Here is a 15,656-nt window from a genome sequence, read left to right on the forward strand (position 1 = left end):
GCTATGCAGACGACACACAGCTGTACATTTCAATGAAACATGGTGAAGCCCCAAAATTGCCCTCGCTAGAAGCCTGTGTTTCAGACATAAAGAAGTGGATGGCTGCAAACTTTCTACTTTTAAACTCGGACAAAACAGAGATGCTTGTTCTAGGTCCCAAGAAACAAAGAGATCTTCTGTTGAATCTGACAATTAATCTGGATGGTTGTACAGTCGTCTCAAATAAAACTGTGAAGGACCTCGGCGTTACTCTGGACCCTGATCTCTCTTTTGAAGAACATATCAAGACTGTTTCAAGGACAGCTTTTTTCCATCTACGTAACATTGCAAAAATCAGAAATTTTCTGTCCAAAAATGACGCAGAAAAATTAATCCATGCTTTTGTTACTTCTAGGCTGGACTACTGCAATGCTCTACTTTCCGGCTACCCGGATAAAGCACTAAATAAACTTCAGTTAGTGCTAAATACGGCTGCTAGAATCCTGACTAGAACCAAAAAATTTGATCATATTACTCCAGTGTTAGCCTCCCTACACTGGCTTCCTGTTAAGGCAAGGGCTGATTTCAAGGTTTTACTGCTAACCTACAAAGCATTACATGGGCTTGCTCCTACCTATCTTTCCGATTTGGTCCTGCCGTACATACCTACACGTACGCTACGGTCACAAGACGCAGGCCTCCTAATTGTCCCTAGAATTTCTAAGCAAACGGCTGGAGGTAGGGCTTTCTCCTATAGAGCTCCATTTTTATGGAATGGTCTGCCTACCAATGTGAGAGACGCAGACTCAGTCTCAACCTTTAAGTCTTTACTGAAGACTTATCTCTTCAGTAGGTCCTATGATTAAGTATAGTCTGGCCCAGGAGTGTGAAGGTGAACGGAAAGGCTGGAGCAACGAACCGCCCTTGCTGTCTCTGCCTTGCCGGTTCCCCTCTTTCCACTGGGATTCTCTGCCTCTAACCCTTTTACAGAGGCTGAGTCACTGGCCTACTGGTGTTCTTCCATGCTGTCCATGGGAGGGGTGCGTCACTTGAGTGGGTTGAGTCACTGACGTGGTCTTCCTGTCTGGGTTGGCGCCCCCCCCCCCCTTGGGTTGTGCCATGGCGGAGATCGTTGTGGGCTATACTCGGCCTTGTCTTAGGACGGTAAGTTGGTGGTTGGAGACATCCCTCTAGTGGTGTGGGGGCTGTGCTTTGGCAAAGTGGGTGGGGTTATATCCTGCCTGTTTGGCCCTGTCCGGGGGTATCATCGGATGGGGCCACAGTGTCTTCTGATCCCTCCTGTCTCAGCCTCCAGTATTTATGCTGCAGTAGTTTATGTGTCGGGGGGCTAGGGTCAGTCTGTTACATCTGGAGTATTTCTCTTGTCTTATCCGGTGACCTGTGTGTATTTAAATATGCTCTCTCTAATTCTCTCTTTCTCTCTTTCTGTCTTTCTCTCGGAGGACCTGAGCCCTAGGACCATGCCTCAGGACTACCTGGTATGATGACTCCTTGCTGTCCCCAGTCCACCTGGCCGTGCTGCTGCTCCAGTTTCAACTGTTCTGCCTGCGGCTATGGAACCCTGACCTGTTCACCGGACGTGCTTGTTGCACCCTCGACAACTACTATGATTATTATTATTTGACCATGCTGGTCATTTATGAACATTTTAACATTTTAACATTTTGACCATGTTCTGTTATAATATCCACCCTGCACAGCCAGAAGAGGACTGGCCACCCCTCATAGCCTGGTTCCTCTCTAGGTTTCTTCCTAGGTTTTTGGCCTTTCTAGGGAGTTTTTCCTAGGGAGTTTTTCCTAGCCACCGTGCTTCTTTCACATGCTTTGCTTGCTGTTTGGGGTTTTAGGCTGGGTTTCTGTACAGCACTTTGAGAATATCAGCTGATGTACGAAGGGCTATATAAAAATAAATTTGATTTGATTTTGATTTGATCTCAGTATATATACACCTGTTCTGAAAGGCCCCAGAGTCTGCAACACCACTAAGCAAGGGGCACCACCAAGCAAGTGACACTATGAAGACCAAGGAGCTCTCAAAACAGGTCAGGGACAAAGTTGTGGAGAAGTACAGATCAGGGTTGGGTTATAAAAAAAAGATCTGAAACTTTGATCATTCCACGGAGCACCATCAAATCCATAATAAAAAAATGGAATGAATATGGCACCGCAACAAACCTGCCAAGAGAGGGCCGCCCACCCAAACTCACAGACCAGGCAAGGAGGGCATTAATCATTAGAGGCAACAAAGAGACCAAAGATAACCCTGAAGGAGCTGCAAAGCTCCACAGCAGAGATTGTAGTATCTGTCCATAGGACCACTTTAAGCCGTACATTCCACAGAGCTGGGCTTTACGGAAGAGTGTTCAGAAACAAATAAGCATACATGTTTGGTGTTCGCCAAAAGGCATGTGGGAGACTCCCCAAACATATGGAAGAAGGTACTGTGGTCAGGTGAGACTAAAATTTAGCTTTTTGGCCATCAAGGAAAACGCTATGTCTGGCACAAACCCAACACCTCTCATCACCCCGAGATCACCATCCCCACAGTGAAGCATGGTGGTGTCAGCATCATGCTGTGGGGATGCTTTTCATCGGCAGGGAATGGGAAACTGGTCAGAATTGAAGGAATGATTGATGGTGCTAAATACATGGAAATTCTTGAGGGAAACCTGTTTCAGTCTTCCAGAGATTTGAGATTGGGACGGAGGTTCACCTTGCAGCAGGACAATGACCCTAAGCATACTGCTATAGCAACACTTGAGTGGTTTAAGGGAAAACATTTAAATATCTTGGAATGGCCTAGTCAAAGCCCAGACCTCAATCCAATTAAGAATCTGTGGTATGACTTAAAGATTGCTGTACACCAGCGGCACCCATCCAACTTGAAGGAGCTGGAGCAGTTTTGCCTTGAAGAATGGGCAAAAATCCCAGTGGCTAGATGTGCCAAGCTTATAGAGACATACCCCAAGAGACTTGCAGCTGTAATTGCTGCAAAAGGTGGCTCTACAAAGTATTGACTTTGGGGGGGTGAATAGTTACGCAAGTTTTCAGTTTGTCTTATTTCTTGTTTGTTTCACAAGAAAAAATATTTTGCATCTTCAAAGTGGTAGGCATGTTGTGTAAATCAAATGATATAACCCCCCCCCATTTTTTAAAATGTATTTTAATTCCAGGGTGTAAGGCAATGAAATAGGGAAAATGCCAAGGTGGGTGAATACTTTCGCAAGCCACTGTAGGTCAGATAGGTTCCTTCCTTGACAAAGCTATTGTCTTGACAAGAATTTGGACATGACTTAGTGTAATTTGACTTTTTTTCACATGTAACATTTCAAATGTATGTAACGTGTATAGTGCAAGCAAATATCGCACAGCTGAGTACCATGTCACACAGCTTCCTCGACTTACAACAAACTAGCTCAAAGACCTCTCTCATGATTTCACATTTAACTCATCCATAATTCAAATGTCAGTTGAGCTCAAGAGGAGAGTACTTTTATATGAGTGAGACCATATTCTTGATTCCAGCATTTTCTCTCGCACAGGAAGCAGGAGGGGGTAGCGAGCTACACTACACCTCAATGCAGTGAACCATACAGCCCTGGCCTAAAAGCTAAAAGGTTTTGTTCAGAGACACTAAAGTCCCCAGAGATGTCAGGGAGAGATTTCACACCCACTCTCAATTCTTGAGGAAAATATGTGGGTCAATGTAACCTGTTCATTTCTCCTTCCCCTTGCCAGGGAGCTAGCTAGGCTCGGGGGACAGTGACAGTCCATGGATGTGAGGATCAATAAAACTCGACTGACAAAAAGACTGTCATTCACTTTGATGCTACAGCGGGGTCAGATTGCTAGTCGATGTTCTGCACCAAGCTAAATAGCAGACGCTGGCTGTGAAATCCTTTCTGAGATGAATCCACAGATACCACAGCCAGACATGATGAATTGGAACCGGAAGCCACTTCTCCTTGTCACCGAGTCTCTTTCCATAGTTCACGGGAAGTTCTACTTCTTTATTTCAATCTTATCTCAATGTTCGCAAGATTGAGAGTCTCTCTAGATGCTATCAATCTTCAATTCAGTTCATGCCTGTGGGTGCAGCATAATCCAAACTTTCCCAATCAGGCTAATTACGTTGTCAAACGTAAGGATGTTAATCACGATATAAAATGTAATAAAATATCCAAATTATTTATGAGACTCAGAGTTTTCCCTTCAATACATTCCGAAAAGTCTCATTTATGTCAATACATTCTGAAAGGCCTCATCTAATCTAGCCGACAAAGTGGAAAGGGTATATTGTTTCAGCAAACCGTTCCTTAAACACACGCGAGGGAGTTGAGACTTTAACACGCTTAATTAACTCCACAGCAATTTTCTCTAATCCCTGATTGACTTTCTACTTTAATTACCTTTTCCAAGTATGTTCTCAGAGATTGTCTTTCCCCCGTTTTTATAGCAATATCATTAAGCGTATGCCTACTGCTTTGGCTCCTAGAAATATCTGTGGTCATTATAGGAATGAGAAGCCTGTCAAAAAGACGCAGGTCTATGTAAAAACAACCCTTCACGGCAGGCCTTCTCAATAACAGTTACAGTACGCACAATTTCAACCGATGTGTCACAACTGTTTATAACTCATCTATAAACTAACATGAACCATTTCTAAACTATTTATAACCTCATTTAGTATTTTTTTGTATATCTTCACCTTAATGTAAAGTGTTACCTGATTTTCTTACACTATGTTGACTGATTCATGCCAACGTCATCATTCTGTCCTGCTTCACTGACAAGCTAATTACTTTGTCAAAAGCAAGGATGTTAATCCCGATACAAAAAGTAACAAAATATATGAATTATTTACGAGACTCTTAGACGATGTGAATGATGAGTCTGTAGGTTCCTTTCTATTGAGACCACAGAAAGCTAATTGTTGTAGTACATCAGAACTGGGTTTAGTTCCTAGCCGAGGGATGAGAGTATACTGCAGTTAAACAGTAAGGACTTGTACTTCATTCACCATAGACCATTAGACCTTAGTCAGCATAGACCTATTGTTCTAATGTTATAACCAACAGTACTATGTTATTGGTATCCACTTTGGTGTAGAGAAGATCTCTGCACAAGAAGACATGGGTATGGTAGTCAACCGCGAAATAATTTGCATTCATTAGCATTAGTTCATTAATTATTGGTGTTAAAGCATCCATTATCTCCCTGGAAACAACTAACAAGAGAACTATAGGAGCCTGATACTGAAGTCATGCCTTAGGCGAGGGAAGGATAAATTAGCTCTTAAAGAAAGCAGCCTTCCAGGAAGCTCAAACGCTGATTATTAAATTAATTTCCAACACAGTGACACAACATCATAATTAAACTAAAGTTATTTCTCAGCTAATGGAACTAAGTGGAGCTTGTGTGTGTGTGTGTGTGTGTGTGTGTGTGTGTGTGTGTGTGTGTGTGTGTGTGTGTGTGTGTGTGAGAGAGAGAGAGAATGTGTGTGTGTGTGTGTGTGTGTGTGTGTGTGTGTGTGTGTGTGTGTGTGTGTGTGCATTTAACGTCTCTCCTCATAACAGAGGTGCTAGGTGTTTTATCAAAAGGAGCAAGTAAGCAAGGTACTTGTGTTTAGCCCAACCATTAATTATGAAATGGAAAGTTGGAAAACGATGTTATTTTTCAGCCTTAGCTTAGCTAGCTCTACACCCCCTGAGGGAAAAAGGCTTTCAGCACTACCAAAACCACCAGATGAACAAAACCAATTTTGGAGGTACTTTTGTTCCAATATTTTGAGATGTGTATGGTTGCTAGGACCAATATTCTCCTCCTGTCGGGTATGTGACTTCTAAAATTGATGTGAGCCGCAATGTGTGTGTATGCTCTCGTGTATGTGTATGCTTTGTGTGTTTGGAAATGGCCCACACTGTGATTGATCACATACTCTCATTGCCCTTGTTCCTCCATATTGGAGTCCAGTCCTCTGGCGCAGCCAGGCCTCGTCAATATGATGCCTGCCTCTGAAGGGGAGCAGGGTTAAAGAGAGGTTGACAGGTGAGTGAACCAGCCAGCATGACAGAGACTGAAACCTCATCATTATACTGTACTGCACCAGACAAGCTAGCAGAGAAGGGAGACAAGCTTATAAGGAAACTCCAATGAGACAGTAACGGGTAATAGAAATGAATGGCTGTTTGTGCCCCTTCCCCTTCCCCTTCCAAACATCTCCCTCCATTATATTCCACTCTGTGTACCAAACATTGAAAATCATGTACAGTAGACATTGTCTTGACAATTGTGTCCCCCCTATCGCTCACCTAAAACAGGTAAATATCTGGGCTTTGATTTATGTTTTGAGATGTTTATTTAGAGGTTATTTGGCTATAGCTTGGTAACTAATAATTAGTGATGGGGGAAAAATGTATGCAGTTACATATGGGGATATTATTTATATCGTGTGGTATTGTTTGGACAATATGGCAATATTATTTTTGTGTTAGTTGGCTGTACCTGTCCTGCACCAAAGAATATTTCATTCATAGATTGTTCTCCATCTTCTTTTTAAACAGGAAGACCATTTGTTTTCAGCACTTTTATTTCCATGACAGATCAAATCTTGTTTTCTCATGGCTCTCTCTTGTCCCTCTGCAGCAGACATATGTTTGGAACATCGAATCACAATAAAATGATTGAATCGAATCCCAATACATATAGAATCGCAATACATATCTTGTCAGCACAAAAGTATCGTGTAAATATCATAACCACTAGGCTACCTGCAGCCTTTAATGGAGAGGCTGGATTGAGGCTTTTGAGGACTATGACACCATTTGGTCTTCACAGCTCTGAGATGGCAGGAGAAAAAGTGAAGGGGAGAAGAGGAAGATCATTTGAATGTTAAAATCACCTTTATTAGGAGGTCAAACTCCCTACTGACAGTTCCAATTTATTTATTTTTACGCACTAGGATATTTTGTCATACCATGTCCCTGAGAGTATTAAAGGAGACCTGACCAAGGCCCCGTTCACCCTCTCATATAGGAATAACCCCAATTTATGTACTTTGTCTTGCAAAATTCTGTCCAGACCAGGGTCATTCTGACTGAGCAGTTTTAGCTCAATAGAGTTTATATCCTGCTCAAGTGCTCTCAGTTCCTGTTTACATACACACGTAAGGGTAAATCAACGAGGGGCAATGCGCTATATGGAAAATAATAACCGACGTGGAAGGTATTTTCCACGATGTGCTAGGGAGTTGCATTATTTTCCAAGGAATGCTAAAAATTTGTTAATTTCCGGGTACAAATGTATTAAACATCCACTAAAATAGCTAGCAAGTTTACTAGATAGCTACAGTACTTGTTTTGGTAACGAAACAAATAGACTTTCCTTTAAAAAAATCCTCATCAATCTACACAAAATAAATGTAAAATAATATAATGACGAAGTGAAAACAGCTTTTTAGACATTTTAGCAAATGTATTAAAAACAAAAAAGTATTCAGACCCTTTTCTATGAGACTCGAAATTCAGGTGTATCCTGTTTCCATTGATCATCCTTGAGATGTTTCTACAACTTGATTGGAGTCCACCTGTGGTAAATTCAATTGATTAAACATGACTTGGAAAGGCCCACACCTGTCTATTAAAGGTCCCACAGTTGACAGTGCATGTCAGAGCAAAAACCAAGCCAAGAGGTTGAAGGAATTGTCCGTAGAGCTCCGAGACAGGATTGTGTCGAGGCACATATCTGGGGAAGGGTACCAAAACATTTCTGCAGCAATGAAGATCCCCAAGAACACAGTGGCCTCCATGATTCTTAAATGGAAGAAGTTTGGAACCAGCAAGACTCTTCCTAGAGCTGGCCGCACAGCCAAACTGAGAAATCTGGGGTGAAGGGCCTTGGTCAGGGAGGTGACCAAGAACCCGAGGGTCAGTCTGACAGAGCTCCAGAGTTCCTCTGTGGAGATGGAAGAACGTTCCAGAAGGACAACCATCTCTACAGCACTCCACCAATCAGGCCTTTATGGTAGAGTGGCCAGACAGAAGCCACTCCTTAGTAACAGGCATGACAGCCCGACTGGGAGACCAGTCAGGATCGAGGGAAAGATGAACGGAGCAAAGTACAGAGAGATCCTTGATGAAAACCTGCTCCAGAGCGCTTAGGACATCAGACTGGGGTGAAAGTTCACCTTCCAACAGGACAACGACCCTAAGCACGTGCCAAGACAACACAAGAGTGGCTTCGGGACAAGTCTCTGAATCTCCTTGAGTGGCCCAGCCAGAGCCAGGACTTGAACGCAATCGAACATCTCTGGACAGACGTGAAAATAGCTGTGCAGTGACACTCCACATCCAACCTGACAGAGCTTGAGAGGATCTGCAGAGAAGAATGGGAGAACCTCCCCAAATACAGGTGTGCCAAGCTTGTAGCGTCATACTCAAGAAGACTCAAGGCTGTAATCGCTGCCAAAGGTGTTTCAGCAAAGTACTGAGTAAAGGGTCTGAATAGTTATGTAAATGTGATATTTCAGTTTATATTTTTTATACTTTTGCAAAAATTTCTAAAAACTTGTTTTTGCTATGTCATTATGAGGAATTGTGTGTAGATTGAGGAGAACAAATAAACATTTAATACATTTTAGAATAAGGCTGTGACGTAACAAAATGTGGAAAAAGTCAAGGGGTCTGAATACTTTCCGAATGCACTGTACCGTTGTCAAAACACACATATTTGGGCTTTTTCTCCAACCATTGTCTTAAAGGCCCAGAGCAGTCAAAAACATGATTTTTCTGTTTTATATACAGTATATATATATATATATATATATATAATGTCCACACTATGTGGTTAGAATAATACTGTGAAATTGTGAAAATTATGACAATGCCCTTTTAGTGTAAGAGTTTCTATCTGACCATTTTAATTCAAACAATCACAGTGAGGTAACTAATTGTTACCCGGACATTATTTAACCTGTTAGGGCTAGGGGGCAGTATTGACACGGCTGGATAAAAAACGTACCCGATTTAATCTGGTTACTACTCCTGCCCAGTAACTAGAATATGCATATAATTATTGGCTTTGGATAGAAAACACCCTAAAGTTTCTAAAACTGTTTGAATGGTGTCTGTGAGTATAACAGAACTCCTATGGCAGGCCAAAACCTGAGAAGATTTCAAGCAGGAAGTGGCCTGTCTGAGAAGTAGTGTTTCATCTTGGCTCTTTTTATTGAAGACTCAGGATCTGTGCAATAACGTGACACTTCCTACGGCTTCCATAGGGTCTCAGAGCCCGGGAAAAAGTTGAACGATATCGAGGCAGGCTCTGGCTGAAACACTTTATCGCTTTTGGCAAGTGGCCACTCAGAGTACTATGGGCTTAGGCGCATGCCCGCTTCGACCGAATGCTTTCTTTTCCTTTGGCTGTTTATCTAAACGCAGATTCCCGGTCGGAATATTATCGCTTTTTTATGAGAAAAATGGCATAAAAATTGATTTTAAACAGCGGTTGACATGCTTCGAAGTACGGTAATGGAATATTTAGAATTCTTTTGTCACGAATTGCGCCATGCTCGCCACCCTTATTTACCCTTTAGGATAGTGTCTAGAACGCACGAACAAAACGCCGCTGTTTGGATATAACGATGGATTATTTTGGACCAAACCAACATTTGTTATTGAAGTAGAAGTCCTGGGAGTGCATTCTGACGAAGACAACAAAGGTAATAACATTTTTCTTATAGTAAATCTGACTTTGATGAGTGCTAAACTTGCTGGGTGTCTAAATAGCTAGCCCTGTGATGCCGGGCTATCTACTGAGAATATTGCAAAATGTGCTTTCACCGAAAAGCTATTTTCAAATCGGACATATCGAGTGCATAGAGGAGTTCTGTATCTATAATTCTTAAAATAATTGTTATGCTTTTTGTGAACGTTTATCGTGAGTAATTTAGTAAATTCACCGGCAGTGTTCGGTGGGAATGCTAGTCACATGCTAATGTAAAAAGCTGGTTTTTGATATAAATATGAACTTGATTGAACAAAACATGCATGTATTGTATAACATAATGTCCTAGGGTTGTCATCTGATGAAGATCATCAAAGGTTAGTGCTACATTTAGCTGTGGTTTGGGTTTATGTGACATTATATGCTAGCTTGAAAAATGGGTGTCTGATTATTTCTGGCTGGGTACTCTGCTGACATAATGTAATGTTTTGCTTTCGTTGTAAAGCCTTTTTGAAATCGGACAGTGTGGTTAGATTAACGAGAGTCTTATCTTTAAAATGGTGTAAAATAGTCATATTTTTGAAAAATTGAAGTAATATCATATCTAAGGTATTTGAATAACGCGCCACAGGATTCAACTGGCTGTTGAGTGTCCCACCTAGCCCATAGAGGTTAATATTGAGATAAAAAACGGCTGCATCTGACCTTTAAGGGACAAAATGCTGATCTGTAAAACCCATAGGAGTAATGGCACACTGCATAATTCTACCACTGTAGTGGTCAGATACATACAGCATAAGCTTGCTACACTGACCTTACCATCACCGTCCTTAACCCATGTGTACTGCCTAACTTTTGTGTGTTTGACCCTCCACACATCAGACAGCTTAAACTCAGTTAGTAGACTAGACAGACAGGTGACTGACTGACTGTAGGTTATGGCTCCTCCTCACCAGTGCGAACAACAGTGAAATCCACAGTACAGTTTCAGTCCCCTCCCAAAAGTATACACGCCTCCTATCCTGGTCACACTGTCGTAAAGTTTCCTTTATTTGATCAAATACAGCAATATGCCCTGTACCAGCAGAAAAACGATATTAAGCTTTTTCTTCTTACTTCTGAAACCAAAGCCCTCTTACTCCTATGTCTCCCCCCATTAATTAAGAAGAGGAAGAGAAGAAGAGAAGAAAACAGGAAGGAAGAGATGCAGTAAAGGAGAGAAGAAGAGAGGAGGACAAGACGAGACGAACGCAAGACAAGAGGGGATGCTTCTCTGATGGGAAACAGACCAACAACATGCAGGTCTCTGGTCTCCTACAGTAGAGTACCTCTCAGCCCACATTCCTGCTGTAACTTAGAATCCCCCAAACCCTCTGGTTTAAATCATCTCAGCCAGGAAATGAAATGTTGTCTGTCTGATGTCACACAGCAAGACAGCAGAGCTAAGCTGCATTCAACAGCCTTTAATAAAGTCATGAGAGTCATGAAAGGTGTAGTTACTATGTAATTATGATCATTTCCTTTTGCACCCGTCACAGGTTTAACATAGATTCTTTGAAATCATGGGGTGCAAGATATTTCATTTAATTAATAATAACTATGCTTGGGAAGGACCGGCCTATGACATAGTCTGATACATTCATTTGAGTCAAAGGCCCACAATGTTGAGTGACAACAGTAAAGGGTAGGCGTGAGGGGCATGTCAAATGTGAGTGAGAGCTGCATGTTCTCCAACACGTCCTGAGCCTTTGGGTTCTGTCCCAAATGTCACCCTATTCCCTATAAAGTGCACAGTCAAAAGTAGTGCACTACATAGGGAATAGGGTGCTATTTGGGATGCACCCTGGTGGATAAGGTCATCTGATAAGCCTAAAATCCCCTCACTACCCAGGCAGGCCGTTACCCATGTCCCCGTCTCAGTCCCAAGCCCTGATCCACTTCTAATGCAGTCTGAGAGAAAGGCAATAAGGGCCTCCCAAGACCAACAACAATGCTGTTCTGCTGCCACACACACACACACACACACACACACACACACACACACACACACACACACACACACACACACACACACAATAACATACAGTAACACACACACACACACACTATGAATATGTAATTACCAAAATAATACTGAGGACAAATGGCCTGGCTTCAAAACTATTTTGAAAAAAAAAACGGTATCACATTTTAAAGACTCCAACAGCGTAACCCTTTTCCTCAGTCAAATGACTAGTGTTATTCATATTTTTCAGAATTCCATAATTAATAAACAGACTTTCTTTAGACACCCGGAAATCTGTCTAACGGGTTTTGTTATATTTCCGTCTTTTGTGATATATATAAAGTGTTATATTGGGATGCAAACTATAACCATGTGTGTGAGGTGTAAACTTTTGTTTCAAAGTAGATGTGTTTAAAACTACCAAGAAACACTCTGTGTGACCCTGATTTAGCCCACTGCAGTAAAAGGTTAATGAATGTTACAACATGGAAAATCGCATCATTCATTACATTCTATTTCTCCTTGAATTGAATGTGTGATATTTAGGAGCATATCCCTTCATTATTACAACAAACATGATATATGTTCTGCTAATAAAGAATGGAGGAAGAGGAGAATATGTAACAAGAGAAAGATGAATATGATGATGATTTCTATAGTTCTATATTTTTATATAATGTTATAGTAGTAATATTATGAAGGTGATTTTCTTATTTAACTAGGCAAGTCAGTTTATAACATATTCTTATTTACAGTGACGGCCTACACTGGCCAAACCTTAACCTAGAGTAACGCTGAGCCAATTGTGCAACACCCTATGGGAGTTAGCCAGTTGTTATACAGCCTGGAATCGAACCAGGGTCTGTAGCGACGCCTCTAGAACTGAGATGCAGTTCCTTAGACCGCTGCGCCACTCGGCATGATGCTGCTGATGAAAATGCATTATTTGGAACCCCATATTGTTTCATAGCAACAGCTCTTGTGGTGGTAGGCTACACATGGTCAACGGTGTGGTATGAAGTGTCAGTTACCGCTATTTGCCACATTCAACAAAGAGAGTTTCATAAAAGACTATTCAGTGGTATGGTAAAGAGTTTTAAATGAATTGCGAATTAATACAACCATGTATACAATATGTAACGGATACGACAAGTAAGGCATGACTTCAGAAAGTATTGGAAACCCAATACGATGACTTCTGTGCTTCATCATTTAATCGGTTATCATAAATAGGCCTACTGTATCTTGACATCGCTCTCGTTTAACGAAATGTAAAATAGTTTAGAAGCTTGACATACCTTACTAGGGTTTGTGAACACCTAATCAAAACGTTGAATAACCTAATCAAAATGTTGACCGGATTCCAAAACGTATCGGAAACTTCGGGAAAGGGCTTCGGACGTTGCTCTTTTACAGCTCCCTTAGAAGAGTGCTCGTTCTGTAAAAAAGCGCTCTGCTCTAAGAGCTCGGTGACGCCACCAAGGGGGGAGGAGGCTGGAAACGGAGGCTAAACGAATGAATCAACATTTAATTGTGTAGCCTCTGAGTCTGTAATGATGATGACTAGAGCTATAAATAAGTTACAGTGTCATGCTCAATGTCATCATTGATCCTAATATCGTTGATGCTGGGTAATTATTTTTGTGTATCAACTTTATAATAACTCATTGTTCCTGTGAGGCTACAAGAGAGAAGAGCGAGAGAGAAAGAGAGATAGAAAGACTAATATGATTTTCTCTTTGGAATCTTGTGTGGTTTTGGTGGTTGATAATCCCTATTGATTTCAATTCATTATAGGGATTCTCCGGTAGTTTTGTGTACCTTTTAGTGTAAGAGGTGAAAGTAGCGCTCACAAGTAAAAAGTTGTCCCCTTAAAATTGCCTGCTACATCACATACAGTGCCTTCAGAAAGTACTCACACCCCTTGGCTTATTCAACATGTTGTTGTGTTGCAGCCTGCATTTAAAATGGATTAAATCACAATACCAAATAATGTCAAAAAGAAAACTTGTTTTTATTTATGTAAGTATTCCCACCCATGATTCAATACATGTAAGACCCACCTTTGGCAGCGATTACAGCTGTGAGTCTTTCTGGGTAAGTCTATAAGAGCTTTGAATACCTGGATTTTACAATATTTTCACATGATTATTTCAGAAATTCTTCAAGCTCTGTCAAGTTGATTGTTGATCACTGCTAGACAGCCATTTTCAAATCTTGGCATAGATATTCAAGCCAATTTAAGTCAAAACTGTAACTAGGCCACTCAGGAACATTCAATGCTGTCTTGGTAAGCAACTCCAGTGTATATTTGGCCTTGTGTTTTAGGTTATTGTCCTGCTGAAAGGTGAATTTGTCTGCCAGTGTAACGGTCGTCGTACGTAGTGGACCAAGGCGCAGCGGGTTGAGTGCTCATAGTGACTTTATTTAACACTGAACAAACAAAACAAGAAAACGATCGAACGAACAGGATTGCAGGCTAAACACACAGCTATGCAACAACAACTTCCCACACAGGGACAGGTGAAAACAGGCTACCTAAGTATGACTGTCAATCAGCAACAACGATGTACAGCTGTTCCTGATTGAGAGCCATACCAGGCCAACAAAGAAATACACAACATAGACAGAGCATAGAAATACGAAATATAGAACATAACCCAAAAACCCCGGAATACTCTAACCAAACACCCCTCTACATAAACACATATACTAACAGACCCCAAACCACATAAAACAAATACCCCCCTGCCACGTCCTGACCAAACTACAATAACAAATAACCCCTTTACTGGTCAGAACGTGACACCCAGTGTCTGTTGGAAAGCAGACTAAATAAGGTTTTCCTCTAGTATTTTGCCTGTGCTTAAGCTCTATTCCATTTCTTTTTATCCCTAGTCCTTGCCGATGACAAGCATAAACATAACATGATGCAGTCACCACCATGCTTGAAAATATAAAGAGTGGTACTCAGTGATGTGTTGTGTTGGATTTGCCCCAAACTTAACGCTTTGTATTCAGGACAAAAAGTGCATTTCTTTGACACATATTTTGCAGTATTACTTATATCCCTTGTTGAAAACAGGATGCACGTTTTGGAATATTTTTTATTCTGTACAAGCTTCCTTCTTTTCACTCTGTAATTATGATTAGTATAGTGGAGTAACTACAATGTTGTTGATCCATCCTCAGTTTTCTCCTATCACAGCCATTAAACTGTGTAACAGGTTTAAAGTCACCATTGGCCTCGTGGTGAAATCCCTGAGTAGTTTCCTTCCTCTCCGGCAACTGAGTTACTAAGGACGCCTGTATCTTTGTAGTGACCGGGTGTATTTATACACCATCCAATGTGTAATAAATAACTTCAGCTTGCTCAAAGGGATATTCAATGTCTTTTTTCTTCTTTTTTTCACCCGTCTACCAATAGGTGCCCTTCTTTTTGAGGCATTGGAAAACCATTCTGGTGTTTGTGGTTGAATCTGTGTTTCAAATTCAGTGCTCGACTGAGGGACCTTACATATAATTGTATGAGTGTGGTACAGAGATGAGGTAGTGATTCAAAAATCACATTAAACACTATTATTATTGCAAACAGTGAGTCCATGCAACTTATTATGTGACTTGTTATGCACATTTTTACTCCTGAACTTATTTAGGCTTGCGATAACTAAGTGGTTGAATACTTATTGACTCAAGACATTTCAGCTTTTCATTTTCAATACATTCATTTAAAAAAAAAAATTGACATTAGGGAGTATTCTGGGTAGGCCAGTGACACAAAATCTCAGTTTAATCCATTTTAAATTCAGGCTGTAACACAACAAAATGTAGAAAAAGCCAAGGGGTGTGAAAACTATTTGAAGGCACTGTATGTGCAGATATGTTCACCATGTTATTGCTTTCTCTTTCGCTCTGCTGTGGGTGCATC

General features: G+C 41.1%; 1 protein-coding gene across 1 annotated transcript in view; it reads right to left on the bottom strand.

Moving 5' to 3' along the window:
• Positions 1-13,162, bottom strand: part of LOC106575222 (SH3 domain-binding protein 4-A) — a 29,669-nt gene extending 16,507 nt beyond the window's left edge. Inside the window, exon 1 of the mRNA XM_014151592.3 lies at positions 13,027-13,162. The gene's annotated coding sequence lies outside the window, so the exon portion shown is untranslated. The remainder of the gene's footprint in view (positions 1-13,026) is intronic.
• Positions 13,163-15,656: the final 2,494 nt, after the last annotated feature.

Source organism: Salmo salar, chromosome 17, assembly GCF_965601325.2.
Source record: "Salmo salar chromosome 17, fSalSal1, whole genome shotgun sequence".
Lineage (NCBI taxonomy): Eukaryota > Metazoa > Chordata > Actinopteri > Salmoniformes > Salmonidae > Salmo > Salmo salar.